This window comes from Giraffa tippelskirchi, chromosome 12 (genome assembly GCF_054371585.1).
Source record: "Giraffa tippelskirchi isolate mGirTip1 chromosome 12, T2T-mGirTip1v1.2.pri, whole genome shotgun sequence".
NCBI classification, from domain to species: domain Eukaryota; kingdom Metazoa; phylum Chordata; class Mammalia; order Artiodactyla; family Giraffidae; genus Giraffa; species Giraffa tippelskirchi.
This window is the reverse complement of record NC_137286.1, coordinates 88,077,181-88,096,944: the sequence shown is the minus strand read 5'-3', so window position 1 is coordinate 88,096,944 and position 19,764 is coordinate 88,077,181. Positions and strand designations below refer to the sequence as shown.

The 19,764-nt window shown below is 42.9% G+C and overlaps 1 protein-coding gene and 1 non-coding gene across 4 annotated transcripts in view; both read right to left on the bottom strand.

Annotated features, from left to right (window-relative positions):
* Window positions 1-19,764, bottom strand: part of LRCH1 (leucine rich repeats and calponin homology domain containing 1) — a 213,126-nt gene that overhangs the window by 163,149 nt on the left and 30,213 nt on the right. The gene's annotated exons all lie outside the window — the stretch shown is intronic.
* On the bottom strand, window positions 14,863-14,967 carry LOC145530784 (U6 spliceosomal RNA). The gene has a single exon (XR_014072076.1). It is a non-coding gene; the product is annotated as a U6 spliceosomal RNA (small nuclear RNA).

The following is a 19,764-nucleotide window of genomic DNA, read 5'->3' as shown; positions in this document are numbered from 1 at the left end:
GATACATGTGGGGTTCAATTCCAGACCACTACAATAAAGCAAATACCACAAAAGTCACAAGTTTTTTGTCTTCCCAGTGCACACAAAAATTACGTTTATACTATCCTGTAGTCTATTAAGTGTGAAATAGCATTGTCTTAAAAATGTGCATAACTTAATTAAAAATAATTTATTGCTAAAAAATGATAAACATTATCTGAGACTTCAGTGAGTAAAAATCTTTTTGCAATAGTAACATCAAGGATCACTGATCACCATAACAAACATAATAATAATGCAAAGTTTTAAATATAGTGAGAATTACCAAAATGTGACACAAAAACACAAAGGAACAAATGCTAAAAATGGTGCTCAGAGATTTTTCTTGAAGCAGGGTTGCCACAAACCTTCAATTTGTAAATAAATCAAAAGCAATAACATGAGGTATGTGCAATAATAGACGATAAAAATACCTAATCATTATGGTGAGCCAACTGAACCAAAACTACAACAATAAACAAGTACAAAATCAGAGCAAGATGAGTTTAAATTTCAAAAGAGCAGGATTAGAAGCTGATAGGGGTTGGGAGTGATATATGGTTTCCCAAGGAAATCCCATGCTTCCCTGGTGGTTCAGATGGTCAAGAATCCGCCTGCAACACAGGACACCTGGGTTTGATCCCTGGGTTGGGAAGATCCCCTGGAGGAGGGCATGGCAACCCACTCCAGTATTTTTGCCTGGAGAATCCCCATGGACAGAGGAGCCTCGCGCTACAGTCCATGGGGTCACAAAGAGTCGGACATGACTGAGCCACTAAGCACAACAAGGAAATCCCATGCTCCCTAGACTTGATACAGTGGTAGCACTGGCCTGACCTCAGGGCCTCACCAGCTACAGAACAGTCCCCACCAGGGTCACGTTCCCGGCAGGGCAGCAGGACTCAGGGGCCTCCTGCAAAAGCACAGGTGTGCCCACTGGTTCACAAGGCAGCACCAGAAAAACTAGCCATTTGGATCAACCGGCAGAATCAATTTCTTCAGAACACAGCCTCACTTATCTGAAGTTATGCTTAATTCAGACCGCAAGAATGATTCACGAAAGTCACTTTGGTTTCTCCTGACTCTAAGATCCAGCAACTCTCTGGGTAGATTTTTCATTTCTGCCTTTCTATTTTGAGCATGACCTAGTCAGCTACCAAGTACTGAGATTCCCAGAAATGTTTGAAGAATGGCATCTTCCACTTAACTACATCTGTCTCATCAAATTCAGGTCTTAGGAGGATGAAAAAATAAGTAAATAAAGCAAACCCCTAAAGTAAAGTAAACCCCTAAAGGAAAAACAAACATTGCTGTTTCAATTCTCATTGAAAAAGTGTTTGAAAATACATTGATAAACTTTCATATTACATAAATGGAAGTCCAGAACATTGTTTAATGTTTCTAATGACTTGAATTCTAAATAAACTTTCCGAGGGTTTTAAGAGAGCTAAAAATATAGAGTTAGCAATTCAGAGAAGGATGACAGTATCTCCAATTTGGAAGGAATCAAGAAAGGCTATTTGGGGGCACAAGTCTCAAAAAGGACTAGGGAATTTGAGCAGACGGCAGCTGGAGAGGGACAGGATGGCAGGGTAGGGGTTGGGGATCAGTGGTTAGAGTCAGCCTTAGGAGAACTCGGGTGATGAGGGAACTTTAGGCAGAGAAAAGACACAGACTTATGGAAGCCAGAAACCCAGCATCGTGTTCAGCACAACTGGTCCAATGCAAGCAGGAAGGGAAGTCTGAGTTTAGAAAAGCTGAATAGGGCCAGATCGCAGGGGACCTCATAAGACCCACCAAGGAGTTTGGACTTTAGCCCACATGCAGGAGAGAATCACCAAAGGTTCTTCAGCTCTAAGACCAGGGATTGGGAAGAGGAAGGATGCGATCGAATGAGTGATTTTGAGTAATAAAACTGACAAATGTCAATACAGAGTAATGTTAAGTACCATTTGTAGCATACTTGCTCAATGCTTGACATACTCTAACAATTTAATCTCATTTTATAGGTAAGAAAATGAGACTTTGAGGATTAAAATATCCAGATCACAGTGATTCCAAAGTCCCGCAATGACTGTCACAGGGAACCCTCATGTCCCTATGGAGGGCACAGTGTCCCTCACGGTACAGAACAAGTTAACAGAGTTCTTCCCTCCCATGCCCTGCCTATTCTGAATTGGAAGGGTAAGTCCAGGAATGAAAGAGATAGAACGACACAGTGCCATGAACCACCGGGACACATCGCAGGCATCACATTTTCAACTCCCTAAGTGATTAAGTGGTGGCTCAGTCACTAAAGAATCCGCCTGTGATGCAGGAGACCCAGGTTCAATCCCTGGGTCAGGAAGATCCCCCAGAGGAAAGTATTCTTGCCTGGAAAATCCCATGGACAGAGAAGCCTGGCGGGCTACAGTCCATGCAGTTGCAGAGTCAGACATGACTTAGTGACTAAACCACCACCACCAAGTGATTAACTGAGGATACAGTCTCCCTAAAACTGCTGCCTCTGAGCTGTGGCTCACTCTGAAACAGAAACACTCCTGTTTATACTATAAATTAGCAACCCCAAATCAGGAGACCTTCATTCTCCATGTATGTGAGGCTTTGACGCAATCGATATACTCTTTAAAAATTTATCCAACAAAAAATTAAAAAAAAAATTTTTTTAAATACCAAAAAAAAAAGTCCATCCAATGGGTGCACACCAGTCCAAAGTTTGGAGGGGCCTCACCACTGCACTGCTGCATTCAAAACGAGGACTGAGCCACAGACAGCCCGGCTGGGTGGGAACTGTGCCTATTCTGACAGTTTTTAAAACAAGATTCTATTTTTGATTCAAATACCACGAGATGCTGGGGAAGCCTTGAAAACCAGGGACATTTTTCACCCAATTCCATCCAAAGTTCAAGAAGGACTCCACAGTGAAGACTTATGCTGCAAACAGATGACTGAACTCCTCTAATCTCTCAAACTGTCAATATTATTTCCCTTGATGTTAGCCGAATGATTGAATGGAAAATAAAAGTATTCTTAGAGAAGAAAAAGTGAAATAAAAGAAGACAGCCCAGGCTGCAGTCCCCTGCGCTCCTTCATTTTTTTCAAAGAACATTTGCTTTCAACTTCTTACCTGGAAACAGGAATTAATATATTACTTGCCTAAAGGAAAGGGTCTTGCCCTGCTGGCTTTCTCTGGCCCCGTTCATCTCTAAGAACTCAATTTTATGCATATGTATATATTATATACTTGCTAATTTATAAGAAGGAAATGAAATGGCTTTGTGACTTCATACTTAAGAAACAGACATTGAAGCAAAAATTTCAAATGAAAACTTGTAAAATGAGTTTTGCTTAGTTGTCCATTGATTAATACACATCAGCATAAAGAATGAAACTACTAATCTTAATTCTGAATTTCACTTATGATACATATATTCCAAATTTTCTGTACATTCCCTCTTAGCAGCACGCATCCAAATGAATCCAAATGGATGCGTGCTTCTAAGGACTCAAATTTAATTAGGTTTGGGAGACTAAGAACTCTGTAATATCCTGACTCCCTTCTTAACTGCCTTCTGGAACCTGGGGCCTAGCCTGGAGCCCTCGCTGAGAAAACAGTATTTAAAAGTGAAAGCCGAAAGCCACCTTTCCTATTGATCAATTGTACATTCAGATGAATCTTCCTTCGAATTTGAGTAAAGTATCCGTTTCATTATGCCTCTCCAGAAAGGAGGTCACAATGAAATCATCATAATCCTACTGGAATTATTTCCATCCCAACAAATTAGATATTAATGAAGGTTTATTCTTACAACTGAAAAAAAAGGAACTAATTCATTATGAAAATGAATAGCACATATGCATGCTTATCAACGGCCTGTAAAATAAACACTTTCATATGAAAACTGTGTTTTTAGATCCTAAAATTATTTCCAGCCTTTGGCTTGTAGCCACAGCAACTCAGTAGCTTTGCCATTTATAGCAAAGCTGAGGCTGAGTTTCAGGGTACACAGAAAAGGACACTTACTTGACATTTTAAGGCCATAGAGCCAGTCGGAATGTCCATGCAGAAAGGAACTTCGTCTAACCAGGGCAAGTGAAAGTTAAGTCCACGTGTTTTCCCAGCTACAGCTGGCAGAGCACTGGCAGAAAATACAATGCCACAGGCAACAGAAAACTGTTCAGAGAAGACACACATCAACTCTTGAAAGCTGGGACATCCACTGATAAACACATCTACTTATCACCTCACGTGGGAGCAACTGAAGACTAGAAACATATATATTACCTTTCAATGAAGCCATTATTCTCCATTTTACTCAACAGCACAGGGGCCTGGGTGTGAAGGAAACTTCCTCTGAATAGACAACCTTCACGTTTCCTTAATCTCCTCCATGCATGCCTGCTAAGTCGCTTCAGTCATTTCCGACTCTTTGCGACACTATGGACCTATAGCCTGCCGGGCTCCTCTGTCCATGGGATTCTTCAGGCAAAGCTGGAGTGGGTTGCCATTCCCTCCTCCAGGGGATCTTCCCAAACCCAGGGACTGAACCCAAGTCTCTTACATCTCCTGCACTGGCGGGAGGGTTCTTTACCATTAGTGCCACCTGGGAAGCCCCTAATCACTTCCCTACCCCCCAAAAAGAGTAAAAGAAATGATAACCTTCAACCTTTTCCCAGTTTGCAGGAAATATGGGAGCGAGAGAAAACTGAATGGCCCGCAGGGAAACAATCCATCAGATACATCCTCAGTGTGGAACATTCTCCACGGCAAGTGGCCTGGTCTCTTTAAAAAAAAGGCAGTGTCACAGAAGAAAAATATGAGAGCTTTTCTAGACTAGAAAAAATAAGCGCTTAGGGCCATACCACTGCAATGCAAGAACGTTGACTGGATCTTAGTTCAGGGAAAAAATAAACAATCATAGAAGACATTCTGGAAACAGCTGGGGGAAAGGGGTGTGAATATGGATCGGCTATCGAGAATCATGAGACAATTATGGTTAATTTTCAGATTTTGAAATATTATCGTGGTTATGTAGGAGAATGTTCTTATTTTTAGAAGATAGATACTTAAGAACGTAGGGGGTGAGTATCGTAACATTCTTCTACCCCTGGAGGCAAAAAATATGCATGTGTGTATACATTCACACACACACACACACACACACACACACACAGATAAAGCAAATACAGCATAATGGTTAACAATGGTTAACAATTAAGGAACCTAGGCATGTTCAATGTATGTTCAACATACTATTTTTTCTATTTCTCTATGTTTGACATATTTTGTAATAAAAATCTAGGGGTGCAGGACTGGGGAAAATGCTGCTAAGACCTTAAATATGTGAAAAGAAAGTTAATCTATCTCTGAGGAAACTCAGAAGAAATAACAAGGAAACATATATTACTTATCATGTAACTAGCAAAAACATTTAATCAGACTAATAGGTAACTTATTTATCTCTGAAAGTTGCTACCACTTTCAGTATCTGAGATTTGTAGGAGTCGTCTACTATAATCAATCCCAGATTTACTATGTACATAAGAAACATTTCATGACTGCAGATGGTAGTGAAACTGTATGGTTCTGGTTTTCACGCTTTCATATACAGCATGTTGTAAATGTGAATTACTCCAAGACAAGTCAGCCAGGAAAGATCACATAACTCGGCATTTACAACTCTAACAGAGATATATAACTAGGTTTACCCCAAAGGGAAAAGCACAGCCTCAAGTTTGCACATTCCTTTAATTTCCTCATATCAAGTTATACTTAAATATCCCCATAGCACTAATAATTACAGCCCCGCCATTTCTTAACTACTCAGTGGTACTAAAAATAAAACAGAAATGCTAAGATTAATTTCAGCAATTGACATAGGGAAGGAGGTGAGTGAAGCGAAGTGAAAGTCATTCAGTCACGTCTGACTCTTTGCAACCCCATGGACTATACAGTCCATGAAATTCTCTAGGTCAGAATACTAGAGTGGGTAACCTTTCTCTTCTCCAGGGGATCTTCCCAACACAGGGATCAAACCCAGGTCTCCCACACTGCAGGCAGATTCTTTACCAGCTGAGGCACCAGGGAAGCCCAAGAATACTGGAGTGGGTAGCCTATCCCTTCTCCAGCGGATCTTCTGACCCAGGAATTGAACTGGGGTCTCCTGCATTGCAGGCAGATTCTTTACCAACTGAGCTATCCGGGAAGCCTGAATGGGGAAGGAGAGAGATTATTAATTTCATACACAATGCCTAATAATGAAAGTGATATATATATTTTTTACTGTTTCTCACAGCTCTCTGATCTGAGCTAAGGTTATAGTTTTGAGTCTTTATTATCACAGACATTAAAAACAAGGCAGATTTGTTTTAACTTTTAACCAACAAAACCAGCATCATTTACTGAAACTTACCACCAAAAGACTGCTATAAAACAATGACAGTAACGATGCACTCCTCTAAAATGTGTCTCTGTGCCGTGCTGTGCTTAGTCGCTCAGTCGTGACTGACTCTTTGAAACCCCGTGGACTGTAGCCCACCAGGCTCCTCTGTCCATGAGGATTCTCCAGGCTAGAATACTGGAGTGGGTTGCCATGCCCTCCTCCAGGGGATCTTCCTGACTCAGGGATCGAATCCAGGTCTCCTGCACTGCAAGCAGACTCTTTACCATCTGAGCCACCAGGGAAGTCCAAAATTTGTCTCTAATTCCCAACTAATCAAAACTACCAAAGAAAACACATACTAAGAGGTCCATTCACAAATTGAGGACAACCTAAAATTCAGCTTCAGTGAAATACTTTCTCTCAGGCACCCATAATGTGCTCCAACTCCCTTATTTTCTTCCGATCCTTCTTCCTCAATGTCTTGAACATACTGTAAGTTTATTAAAAGTGTCCTGAAAGGCTGTCTAATCTGCTTTAATCCATCAGTGCCAGAAATCCCTTGCCAGCCTCAACACGTTTTCACTTAATCAGCATTACAACCTGCACAGTCTATGGGCAGTGCAACCTATCTGGCTCTTGTGAAGGCACAGGGCAGACTTGAGGATGGTGTTTCATTTCAAGGAATCACCATTCCATTGACTAAAGGAAGCGTGGTACACAGAGCCAAGGACTAAGATGGCCCTGAAGGCCAAACTTCTACTTCTCTCTTATTGTTCGATCAGTTATGTCCAACTCTTTGCACTCTCATGGACGGCAGCACACCAGGCTTCCCTGTCCTTTACCATCTCCCGGAATTTGCTCATATTTATGTCTATTGAGTCAGTGACGCCATCCAGCCATCTCATCCTCTCTCACCCACTGCTCCTCCTGCCCTCAACCCTTCCCAGCATCAAGCGAAGTGATGTCTCTGCTTTTTAATACACTGCGTAGCTTCGTCACTGCTCCCTACAATCAGGGCGAATGCAGATCTGAAGCTTCAACTTCAGCAAGCAGCTTCCTCAGGGTACTGTTGTTAGAACATTTACAACTTAAGAAAACTTGGGTGGGTAAAGAAAGGCCTGCGTTTGCAAGCCTCTTCCAGGATCTGTCATGAGCTGTTTGATCCTCAACAAGCTACATGACATCCCAAGGATCTGAGCTGGAAGCCACTACTGACTTCGTTGAACAGCCAACTCCTCATCTTCCTGATAAAGAAATTGAGACCCAGTGAGAGCCACAGTCCCTCTGCTGAAGGTGGGACAAACCACATTATACACAACATCCAAGAGAGATCCAAGGTTTCTTCTTGGGAAGATTTAAAGTTAGGAAAACCTGCTCAAGACAACACAATATGGCAAGAACTATCCTGACCCCCAGCACTTACTCTTACAGCTGTAACATAACTCCTGAGCCCAAGGAGGGACTCAATCAAAGCTGGCCAAATGAAGAAACAGATGAACAGAGTTCTCCTTCGGCTTTTGCTGGAGCTATCCTTGGCTGCTGACCACGTGCGACCGGCGACCTTGGATCCTGTGTGTGGCCCTTCCTCAAACCTTCCTGGGCAACAATTACAAAGTTGAGTTTGGCAAAATGTGTCATCTCTGTGGTGATCTCCACTGATCTTTCCCCCTGTCTGTCATTCTGTCTTCCCATCTCTTTATTTTTGCGACCACTGACTTTTATCTCCTCTAGGTCAAGCTATTTCTAGATGCTACACTGGCGATAAACATGTCATCCTGGCGAGAAGAATGCACAACACTTTTAAGGTTTACAAACTCAAACTGAAAAGTCAAAAGAAATTTGAAAGTGCAGTTTTTCCCCCAGGACTGGACTGATTCATGCCTGAGAACTGGGAGATCGCAAAGTCAAGGAAACTCTAAAATCAGACACCTGCACAGCACAACCAAGTCTAAATGTATGGTTTAGGTTTAAAAGGGGGAAAAACACATTTACAAAGACTTAAACCACAGTCTTCATGGTTTGTTCCTTCAGCTGGAAAGGATTTTTTTAGTACTATAATTACATTTATCATTCCTAGGGGGAAAAATGACAATGTTCATTCTTATTCCCAGTAAATCCAGTTACAACCAGAAAGAGATGTAATCTTAAGAACGAAAATTACTTATGTGGGTAAAGCATATTTGAGAACACTCATTTCAGATCACACTCATTTCTACAAAACTGTTGCAAATTACAGAAATGCTGAAAAAAAAAGAAAAAGAACTGCTGAATGTATTCTTACGAGTAGCAGAAATACAAGTGCCAGCGCCTTTTAAAACATCGTACTTAACAAGTAGATCCAAAATGTTTTGAAATCTATGTCAGGAACGCTACCAAGTTGTTCCTACTCATTTCCAAAACCTTACTAATCATGAGAGAAAAAGACATCTGTTCATTTTAAAAGCTGGAAATGTTTCCAGTTACCTATGAAAAATGCAGTTCTCTTAAAGAACTTCTTCTTCTCAATGTCACTATTACCCCATAAATTTCCTTTTACTTTTCAGTAGTGAAGCAAATTGTGAATTCTCTGTGCTTTTCATGGCTTAGTTGTACGGAGGAAGTTCGAGGAAGGAACTTTTATAGCAGACTAAAATATACTTCTCCATCAGTTCCCCAATGAGGCACAAATTCCATCCATATTTTACCTATAGCCTCATCTCAAGAACATCCGCTTTTTTTCACAACAAGTGGTGCTTTATAAGACATTATTAAATATGTACCACGTGGGCTCTAACTATAAAATTGTCACCCAACTGAAATACCACATTAAAAGTAAGAAATAAAAAGCATAAAAGTTCAAGAGCACGTGAAGAAATCAAAGGGACAAAATATTAAGGGGCAAAACCACACAGGGGCATAGCTACAAAGCCTAACAAGATAAGCTACAGGAACCCTCAGAAGCCCCAAGGTGGCAGAGGGCATTGTGAGAAAGAAAGACTGGGCATCTCAGCTCTCTCAACAGCACAAGCTACGAAACCCTGACTAGGCAGGAAATCTGCTTGCCATGTGATTCCAAACACAGTTAACTTTGGTGTCTTGAGAGATGCTTTTCAGATTTTAACATGCACCTGAATCATAAGAGGATCTGTTAAAAACACAGACTCTGGGAATTCCTCAGTGGTCCGGTGGTCAGGACTCCATGTTTCCACTGCAGGGAGCACGGGTTTGATCCCCGGTCGGGGAACTAAGATTCCACATGCCGCATGGCCAAAACAAAACAAAACAAAAAACAGCCTCTGAGTCCGGAGGTCTGGGGTGGGGCCTGAGTCTGCATTTCTCTGCGAGCTCCCAGGTGATACCAGTGAGGCTGGTCCAGGAAACATACACTGAGGAGTAAGATCTTAAATGTTAAAAAAAATAGGATTAACATAACAGGACACTATAGGAAGAGATGAGGCTATGAGGGTAAAGAAATTTAGGTTCCCTGGAAGAAAGGCACTCTATAACTAAAATGTGAACTCCACCAGTGATGAATTGAACAGATGACAATTTTAGCGTCTTAATTATTCTCATGTCTTTGAATACAAGTTCCATTGCCTAAAATTTCAGAATCATACATACTTCAGATAAAGGAATAGCTTAAGTTTTACTAACAAATGTAATGTGTTTCCAACCTTATGCAGTCTGACAGTTAAAATAAATTTAAAATGGAAGGAGTGTGTTCCCCCGAGATACTGGAAAATAGTTACCATAGTTTCTATATTTCTTTTTTCTAGACTTAACATCTGTTTTCTTCAACTAGTCTTTGAATAATAAGGTTTTGATTTATTTCACTATTTTAGTTGCTCTATTCAGAAAATTGTTGTGTTGTTCTACATGTGTCAGTTTACTATTAAAAAGCTTTAAAAAAAATGAATAGAAACAGTAATATGAGTTCCAATATGTTGAATGTTGACTGCCAGGTACGTTGGGTGGATTATCTCACTAAGTCTCTCAGCATCCCTTTGTTATCCTCATTCTACAGAACAGAAAAATAGGGCCCAGAGATATTAAGGAACTTGCCCAAGGCCACACAGCTAGCAAGCAGTAGATCAGGCCAAGGTCTGCATAAAATAAGGAAATTTCACATCCTTAGCCACTACTCACATCACCTCTACAGAATACCTAGAAATTAGTCTTCCCTTTCCACAAAGGGAAAACATATTATGTGAAAAATAAGCTTCCCAACTTCATGGAATTTAAAATCTAGGTGACTAAAACAACAACAAGAAACCTTAGTTGAAACATGAACAAAAATACAAGCCAATAATTAAAGTCAAAAGTGTTAGTCACTCAGTCATGTCTGACTCTTTGTGAGCCCATGGACTGTAGCCCATCAGGCTCCTCTGTCCACGGGATTCTCCAGGCAAGAATCCTGGACTGGGTTGCCATTTCCTTCTCCAGGGGATCTTCCCGACCCAGGGATTGAACCCTGGTCTCCCACCTTGCAGGCAGACTCTTTATCAACTGAGCCACCAAGGAAGACAAGGTCAAAAGTCTGTAGTAATCCAGTTGGATCAAATCATATCACTAACATTTATTCTATTAAATACAAAAGAAACCTAGGGAGTGTAGTTATTCTCAGTTACCCCAAATACTAGAAATACCCCAAAGTTAGAATGAATACTGATGTTTGCGAACACAGCCAGAAATCTGAAGATGTCTTTTGGAGTCAAAAGTTCATGCAGTAGCTTCTGAGTTCAGGGGCAGAAGACTGCAAAGAAGATAAAACTACCCCACTATACCTCCAACCAAGGCCTCCACCGCATGCAAGAGGTCACGGACTTAATCCAGCAAGGAAAATGCCTTGATGCAGTGAACCTCATTCTTTTTAATTTGGCCAGTATTCTCATTGGCTATATTCTATAGCACCCAGAAAAGGACAGAGTAGTCATGCTTTTCAACATGGCTGATTGAAGATGGGCATGTGGCTGCAGCAAATTCCACCGAGATCTTTAAGGGAAACTAGAACTGATTTGTCTTCGTGGTGATCAAATGAAATGCATAATGTGAGAACTGGTAGCTTTTAAAAGATAAGAGAGGGGACTTCTCTGGCAGTCCAGTGGATAAGACTCCAAATTTCCATTGCAAGGGATGAAGGTTCGATCCCCAGATCCCTGGTCAGGGAACTATGATTTTGCATGCCATGTGGTTTGGCAAAAAATAAATAAATAAAAAGGTTTTTCATTTTTTTTTTTGACATTAAGATCCGTCCTTGGATGTTTAAGATCCATCCTTGGAGAAGGCAATGGCACCCCACTCCAGTACTCTTGCCTGGAAAATCCCATGGACGGAGGAGCCTGGTAGGCTGCAGTCCATGGGGTCACTGAGAGTCGGACACGACTGAGCGCCTTCCCTTTCCCTTTCCCTTGGATGTTTATGTATAGTTGTGTCCCTTTGCTATTCACCTGAAACTACTACAACATTGTTAACCAGCTATACCCCAATACCAAACAAAAAGTTTAAATCTGGGGGAAAAGTTAATTAATTTTAAAAAAAAAAGATCCATCCTTGGAGAATCTGCGGCAGAACAGTCCTTGAGATGGTGGGACACAGTCACTGGATGGTCTCTGGCTTGGATCAAAGTGGAGTTTCGGGTAACACCTTTTTCAGAAAAATGTATTATGCTCCTGGTTCCACCTTTGACTGAATACAACTGCCACTATTTTTCTTTCTGAGAGCACAAGGCTTTGTGATGTAAGGTGGTATGAGAGCTGGGGTAGGAGCCATTACTGTATTCTGAGCCTGAAAATCTCTGGAAGTGCTTGGGAGCAATCATGGTTTACTTCCATCAAACGGCAACAGGCTCACCCCTCATGAAGATACCCAAAGGAACTCAATGCAACCACGGAGAGCCTTGTACTGGTCACAGCCACTGGGAGGCTGAAATGGCACAAAAGATGACGGCAACAGTTGTTTTCCCATTGGTAGAAAAACAGTGATAAGGGCCCTTTGTGGGCTTCCCTGGTGGCTCCGATGGTAAAGAATCTGCCTGCAATGCAGGAGACCAGGTTCGTTCCCCGGGTTGGGAAGACCCCCTGAAGAAGGGAATGGGTACCCACTACAGTACTGTTGCCTGGAGAATTCCATGGACAGAGGAGCCTGACTTGCCATGGGATCACAGAGCAGGGCATGACTGAGTGACTAAGCACATAAGCAAGGGTCCTTTGTATCTTAAGCGCACTCCAATTTTTAAAACTGTCAGCGTCCCACGGAACAAGCAGTTTCTAGCTGTCCACTATATTTCTTCAAATAATTTTTAAAATTCTTTTCGATTATATAAAGGGAAGGCAACCGATTATGAAGAGAATGGGAAAACAGAAGGACAGGAGTACTTGGGTTTGAGAAAACGGAAAACTAATGCAAGAGTGGAGGCTGGGAGAGGCGAAGTAATCTGAAAAATCCCCACCTTTAGTTGTGATTTTCATCCCACCCTTTGTTGACTCCAGTGTAATGATGAGGGGTATAAACAGGAGCCAAGACTGCTGTGCTTTGATCCCTGAAAGGGCTGCTGTGAAACTGAAAAGTGACTTCCTTTTGTGCTGCAGATGCTTCCTATTTAATACGAGGATGAGGGCTTCCCTCACAATCAGCGGTTGGGACTCTGGGCTCGCACTGCCCAAGGCCAAAGGTTCAATCCCTGGTCAGGGAACTAAGATCCCACAAGCTACAAGGCACTATCAAAATAATAATAATAATATAACAAGGATGATAATGATAACTGTTTAGGATACTAGTGAGACAGAGATGACCACGCCTGGCATGTGGTACCTGTTCAGATGATGCTGGGGAGTCTTACCTACTCTGACCACTCTCTTGGGCTTTCCTGGTGGCTCAGACAGTAAAGCGACTGCCTGTAATTCGGGAGACCTGGGTTCAATCTCTGGGTCGGGAAGATCCCCTGGAGAAGGAGATGGCAACCCACTCCAGTACTCTTGCCTGGAAAATCCCATGGATGGAGGAGCCTGGCAGCTACAGTCCATGCAGTCGCAAAGAGTCAGACACGACTGAGCAACTTCACTGGCCACCACTCTCTTTATCCCCACCTCCAAGCCCTCCGTGCTCCATTTCCTTTACCCAGCTCCCACGTCCCTTTTGCTGCTGTTGTTACTGTTGCCTTGCCTTCCGTTCTGTCCCTGGCCTTCCCACCCTTTCCCTCAGATGCTTCAGTGATGTGAAGTGTTAGTCGCTCAGTCATGTCCGACTCTTTTCGACCCCATGGACTGTAGCCTGCCAGGCTCCTCCATCCATGGGATTCTCCAGGCAAGAACACTAGTGTGGGTTGCCATTTCCTTCTCCAGAGGATCTTCCCGACCCAGGGATCGAACCTGCCTCTCCTGCATTGCAGATGCTTCAGAGGCACAGTTAACACTGTATTCCAAGGACTTCCCTGGTGGTCCAGGGGTGAAGACTCCATGCTTCCACCGCAGGGAGCACAGGTTCGATCACTGGTCGGGGAACTAAGATCTTGCATGCTGCACGGCACAGCTAAACACAGACACAGACACACACACACACACACACACACACACACACACACACACACACACAAAACAGTATTCCATTCAGCCCCCAGAAGATTGGGAGGCTGGAATGGGGCTTGGGGGGAAGAAAGTAAAAGGTCTTGAGCTGCAGTGGGGTTCACTGAGACAATGAGAGAATCAGGAGACCAAAGAAGCAAATACAGCCCCATCGGCAAGATTCCAAACGTCAGCAGGGAGCTGACACATGAACCCACTTTCTGGTACAACAGTGCCACGGGGGCTGTGTTTTCCTTTACTTCACTAAGCAAAGCCCATGCTTATTAGATGCTTACCGGTGATACACCTATTAACACGAGAATGGATTCCAGCTACATACCTCAGTATCCCAAGTGTCATGAAAATACTACTGCTGCTATTAATAATAATAATAGTAATAATAATAATAAAGAGGCTTGAAGTCAGCCCTTGTACACAAATTCCCTTTCCTAGAGCTTCTTCAGAACTGACCCAGTGCTAAAAACTACAAAATGCTTACCAATTCTCTTTGCACTCTGCTCTTTTTTGGTAAAAAGAACTTTGTCCCCAAAGCTCTGTCACTTCTGCTGTCATTCCCACATATTTAAGCTTTTCCACCTCAATCCGCTCTGCACATGAGGAAGGTTGGACAGGCAATAGTAGCTTTCATCACTATGTCAGCACTGGTTAACTCACGTTATAGAATCAAAAATAGCAAAACACGAAGGGACTTTTTTTCTGGTCTCACAAACAAGTTCGTCTAACAAGCCCCACTTCAAAATGTGAAGTAACAGGTGATTTACCAATTTTACAGATTTGCACCAAGCCAAAAAGTCCCCAATCCCAATGTTAGTACCCCCTGAAACTGAAAGCAGGGTATGCTAACAGTAAACACTGCGTTACAAGAAGACACGGGTTGCTTTTTTCTTTTTTTCTTTTTTTTTAAAAATATGGAACGCTTCACGAATTTGCGTATCATCCTTGCGCAGGGGCCATGCTAATCTTCTCTGTATCGTTCCAATTTTAGTATATGTGCTGCCGAAGCGAGCCGGGTTGCTTTTTTCTTAGCAGTTTAGCTAGTGTTGTTTCAACTGTCGCGTAGGATGCAAATTGCAAATTACACTTCAGATGATTCCATCTCTTCCCTCTAAAAACACAATTCTGGGAAAGAGGTAAGAAAAGAAGAGCCCTATAAGGAAGCGTGAAATAACTGAAGCTCTTTCAATGATTTAAGAACTTTAGATACCGTCTAGAGTCAGCTTATAATTTGATGACAAGTGATACAATGAGTTTTAAAACTCCTTCTTCGTTGAAAATAGTCCTATAACGCTTTTCCAGCACTAACTCACAATCAAACAAGAATGGAAGTTAGAAGGGACTTGTTTGTTTGTTTTTTTTTTTTTTAATTGGAGGCAGTTGGAGGAGGGCCTGGCAGAGGAACAAACGCTATAAAAAGGCCTTGAGTTAGAAACGCAAGCAGATATTCATGCCAAAACGCTCCGGGAGCTTCACTGGCCCACCTGCTTGCCTGGGAGGCTTCACTCCTTGGTGAAGCCTCTTTCTAGGCCTGCCTTGCCCAGGTACAGACTATTGAGTCTTCTCAAACTACCCTGAAGCCCCACAAGATTAACAATGTTACCACACTCTTTATTATTAATTTTTATTGGCATACAGTTGTTTCGCAATGTTATGTCAGTTTCAGCTGTACAGCAAAGTGAATCAGCTCCATGTACACATGTATCCCTTCTTTTTTGGATTGCCTGCCCATCTAGGTCACCACAGAGCACTGAGTAGAGTTCCCTGCGCTGTTCACTAGGTTCACATTAGTTATCTATTTCATACACAGTATCAGTAGTGTATAAATGCATGTATATATGTCAGTCCCTCATGCACAGGACCAGCAGTGTATATATGTACGTATATATGTCAGTCCCTCATGCACAGGACCAGCAGTGTATATATGTACGTATATATGTCAGTCCCTCATGCACAGGACCAGCAGTGTATATATGTACGTATATATGTCAGTCCCTCATGCACAGGACCAGCAGTGTATATATGTACGTATATATGTCAGTCCCTCATGCACAGGACCAGCAGTGTATATATGTACGTATATATGTCAGTCCCTCATGCACAGGACCAGCAGTGTATATATGTACGTATATATGTCAGTCCCTCATACACAGTACCAGCAGTGTATATATGCGTGCATATATGTCAGTACCTCATGCACAGGACCAGCAGTGTATATATGTCAGTCCCTCACACACAGGACCAGCAGTGCATATATGCGTGTATATATGTCAGTCCCTCACACACTGTACCAGCAGTGTATATATGTGTGCATATATGTCAGTCCCTCACACACAGTATCAGCAGTGTATATATGTACGTATATATGTCAGTCCCTCATACACAGTATCAGTAGTGTATATATGCGTGTATATATGTCAGTCCCTCACACACAGTATCAGTAGTGTATATATGCGTGTATATACGTCAGTCCCAATATCCCAACTCACCCCTCTGCCCTCCTTCTTCCCACCTGGCATCCACGTCTGTTTGTGCTCTATGTCTGTGTCTCTATTTCTGCTTTGCAAATAAGATCATCTGCACCACTGTTCCAGATTCCACATGCATGCGTTAACATACGATACTTGTTTTCCTCCTTCTGACTCACTTCACTCTGTATGACAGTCTCTAGGTCCATCCACATCTCTACAAATAACCCAATCTCACTCTGTTTTATGGCTCAGTAGTACTCCACTGTGTATATGTACCACATCTTTTTCCAGTCCTCTGCTGATGGGCATTTAGGTTGATACAGAGCCTGGCTACTGTAAAGAGTGCTGCAGTGAACACTGGGTTGCACGTGCCTTTTGGAATGGCGGTTTTCTCTGTGGGTTTGCTGGGTCATATGGTAGCACTATGTTTAGTTGTTTAAGGAACCTCCATTCTGTTCTCCACAGTGAACGTATCAATTTACATTCCCACCAATAGTACAAAAGGGTTCCCATTTCTCCACATTCTCTCCTCAATGCTGAGCATCTTGACATCAAGCACTTCATACTTTCGCATTTTAAGTTGCCAGAGGATGAACAACTGGACACCTGTTTCTGAAACCGGATCTTCTTTAACTGACAATTATTTCAATATTCACATTGCTTGGGTACGAAAGGGACAAACTAGCAGGCAACTGCCTTTGGATGAACCTACAGAAAAATTAACTGTGAAATATATGAAGGTGGTAAAAAGGTAATTTAGGGAAGAAGGTACAAATTATCTACTTTGTTAGCCTATGGAGGTGTTATTACCTCCTTATTGATCACATCATCAGATCCATAATGATAAACCTCATAAAAGGAGCCGACCCCACCCTCTACTCAAGTTGGCCAGAAAGGGAAAATAATTTTCTTTCCCACTAGCTAAAAGTTGGCATATGTGAAAAAACTGTTACCAAGAAAGAAAAAAATAACCATAGGCAAAAAGACATAGGGCATATCAATCCATCTGAGATTGACATCTTGTTCCATGGAGTTCTAGGAGGCTACATGTATAGTCACTTTCCATAGTGATAAATACTTCTCTGACAAGCTAAAGAAATGAACACTGATGAGGGCTGGCAGTTCAGTTGTGCTTTGCAGGTTCACATCAGGTGGCCATTCAGGCTGCAAACTCAGCCCATAATCAGATGCTGCAGGCAAGCATACAACGACATTCCTGTTCATCTGAGTCAACCGGACCAGGGTTTCAAAAGAACAGTCCTTTGGTGTATTTTGTTTTTTATCCTACGTTCTACATACAAATTCTTGAAAACGCAGTCTTCCTGCACAGGGCAAGTCCCCCACCTTCATCCTAGGGAAAATGTCTTAGCATGCTCATGAACAAGGGCATTTTCGCCGGCATTAGGGTTTTGTCCCTGCAGAGTTGGGAGGGTGCGTTGTGGCTCCCTCGATTAAAATCACTAATAAAAGTGAAAGTGCCAACCCCTTCTCCCTGTGGAGCTCCCCCGGAGTGTGCTTCCTTTCTGGCAGGAGGGCCAAACCCTATGCTTCCAGCTCCCAGGATGTTAGCAACTGACTGCATACTCCAGACGTTCCCAAAGCCAACCAAGTGACTGCTAATTCTGCACCAGCTCATGGGGACCGGCCACCAAGCTACTTCACTTCTCAAGGGAGTCCAAAGGACCGACATATTAATGTTGGACGGGAAAGGAGAGTTGAGAAACAGGGGTAGGTTATCATAAAGAAGAATGATGTGTTCCTTCCAGCAGAAATGCTGGTTCTTACCATCCAAAAAAGCACTCAGAATGTATCCGATTGTTAATCAGATGAGACAAAGACTCTCTTACTGTTTGGACATTACCAGACTCTAGCCTTCATATATTTTCCTCCGAATTTGAATGAGATCCTCCAGCTGTTACTAATGTGTCATCCTTTAGCTTCTGCAGGCACTAAAAGCAGCCGTGTTTACACAAGGTGGCACCCACGCCTGGGAACTGTCAGGGAATCAGGGCCATTGTCTGCAGGGGAAGCTTCTAAGGCTGGGCAGAGCGGTATTAGGTCATGGAGACTCTTATACCATGTGGGCACCAGACAGCACACATACTTCGTGTTCTTCCAAATTAAACACAGACGACCACAGTTCCGTGTGATTTCTTATAGCCAACTGATCTGAAATGAAGCCAGGAGATCTAAGGGAAGGCTTTCTTTCCACACCTAATGCATCTCACAGCCCGGGGATTCCAAGAGGATACAACACGTGCATGGCCTTCCCCCATCGCTCAGATGATATAGAATCTGCCTGTCAATGCAGGAGATGCAGGTTCGATCCCTGGCTCGGGGAGATTCCCGGGAGGAGGAAATGGCAACCCACTCCAGTATTCTTGTCTAGAAAATTCCATGGATGGAAGAGCCTGGCAGGCTACAATCCATGGCTCGCAAAAGAGTGGGACACAACTTAGCGACTAAACAACAACAAGAAGAGCATGTGCATGTGGTTAGAGGGGATCAGAGAAAGACGCAGGTGCGTGCGTGAAGTTGCTTGAGTCATGTCCGAGATTCTCTAGGCAAGAATACTAGAAGGGGTTGCCATGCCCTCCTCCAGGGGATCTTCCCGACCCAGGGATCAAACTCGTGTCTCTTCTGTCTCCTGCACAGCGGCAGGTGGGTTCTTTAGCACCTGGGAAGCCCCGAAAGACTCACGTTAGGTTTTCATTTCAGCAAAAGGCAAAGACTTGATCTCTGGAAACTAAAGGCAAACTTGAAGGGGGTTCCCTCTACTGGGTGTGCTTTCACACTTCTCCGTTCACAGTGATGGTACCGTGGAGCAGAAGCGAGGGGAGACCCACAGCCCTTGGTCTCTGACCCACTATCATTGTCAGCAGCCGGGAGGATGGATAGAGCTCCCGAAACTGCCATCTGAAATCAGCCCAAGATGTGGCTTCCTTCTTCCTCTCCTTTTCCTTCCTTCCTTTCTGGCTGTTTCCTCTCTTCTGCTTCTGCCTTTATTGTCCCAGGAAACAGCTCACAAGAGTGATAATGAAACTTCTTGCCACGGCATTTTGCAATAAGGAATTCAGCACTTTCTTACTCATTCTACCATAAGCTGCTTGCTTTGCTGCTACCAATCAGAATTTATTCATTTATTCTCTCAACATTATTGAACATTCAGGCAAGTAGAACTTTAAGATGCATGCGTGCTAAGTCGTTTCAGTCGTGTCTGACTCTTTGCGACCCTATGGACAGTAGCCAGCCAGGTTCCTCTGTCCAAGAGATTCTCTAGGCAAGGATACTAGAGTGGCTTGCCATGCCCTCCACCAGGGAATTTTCCCAACCCAGGAA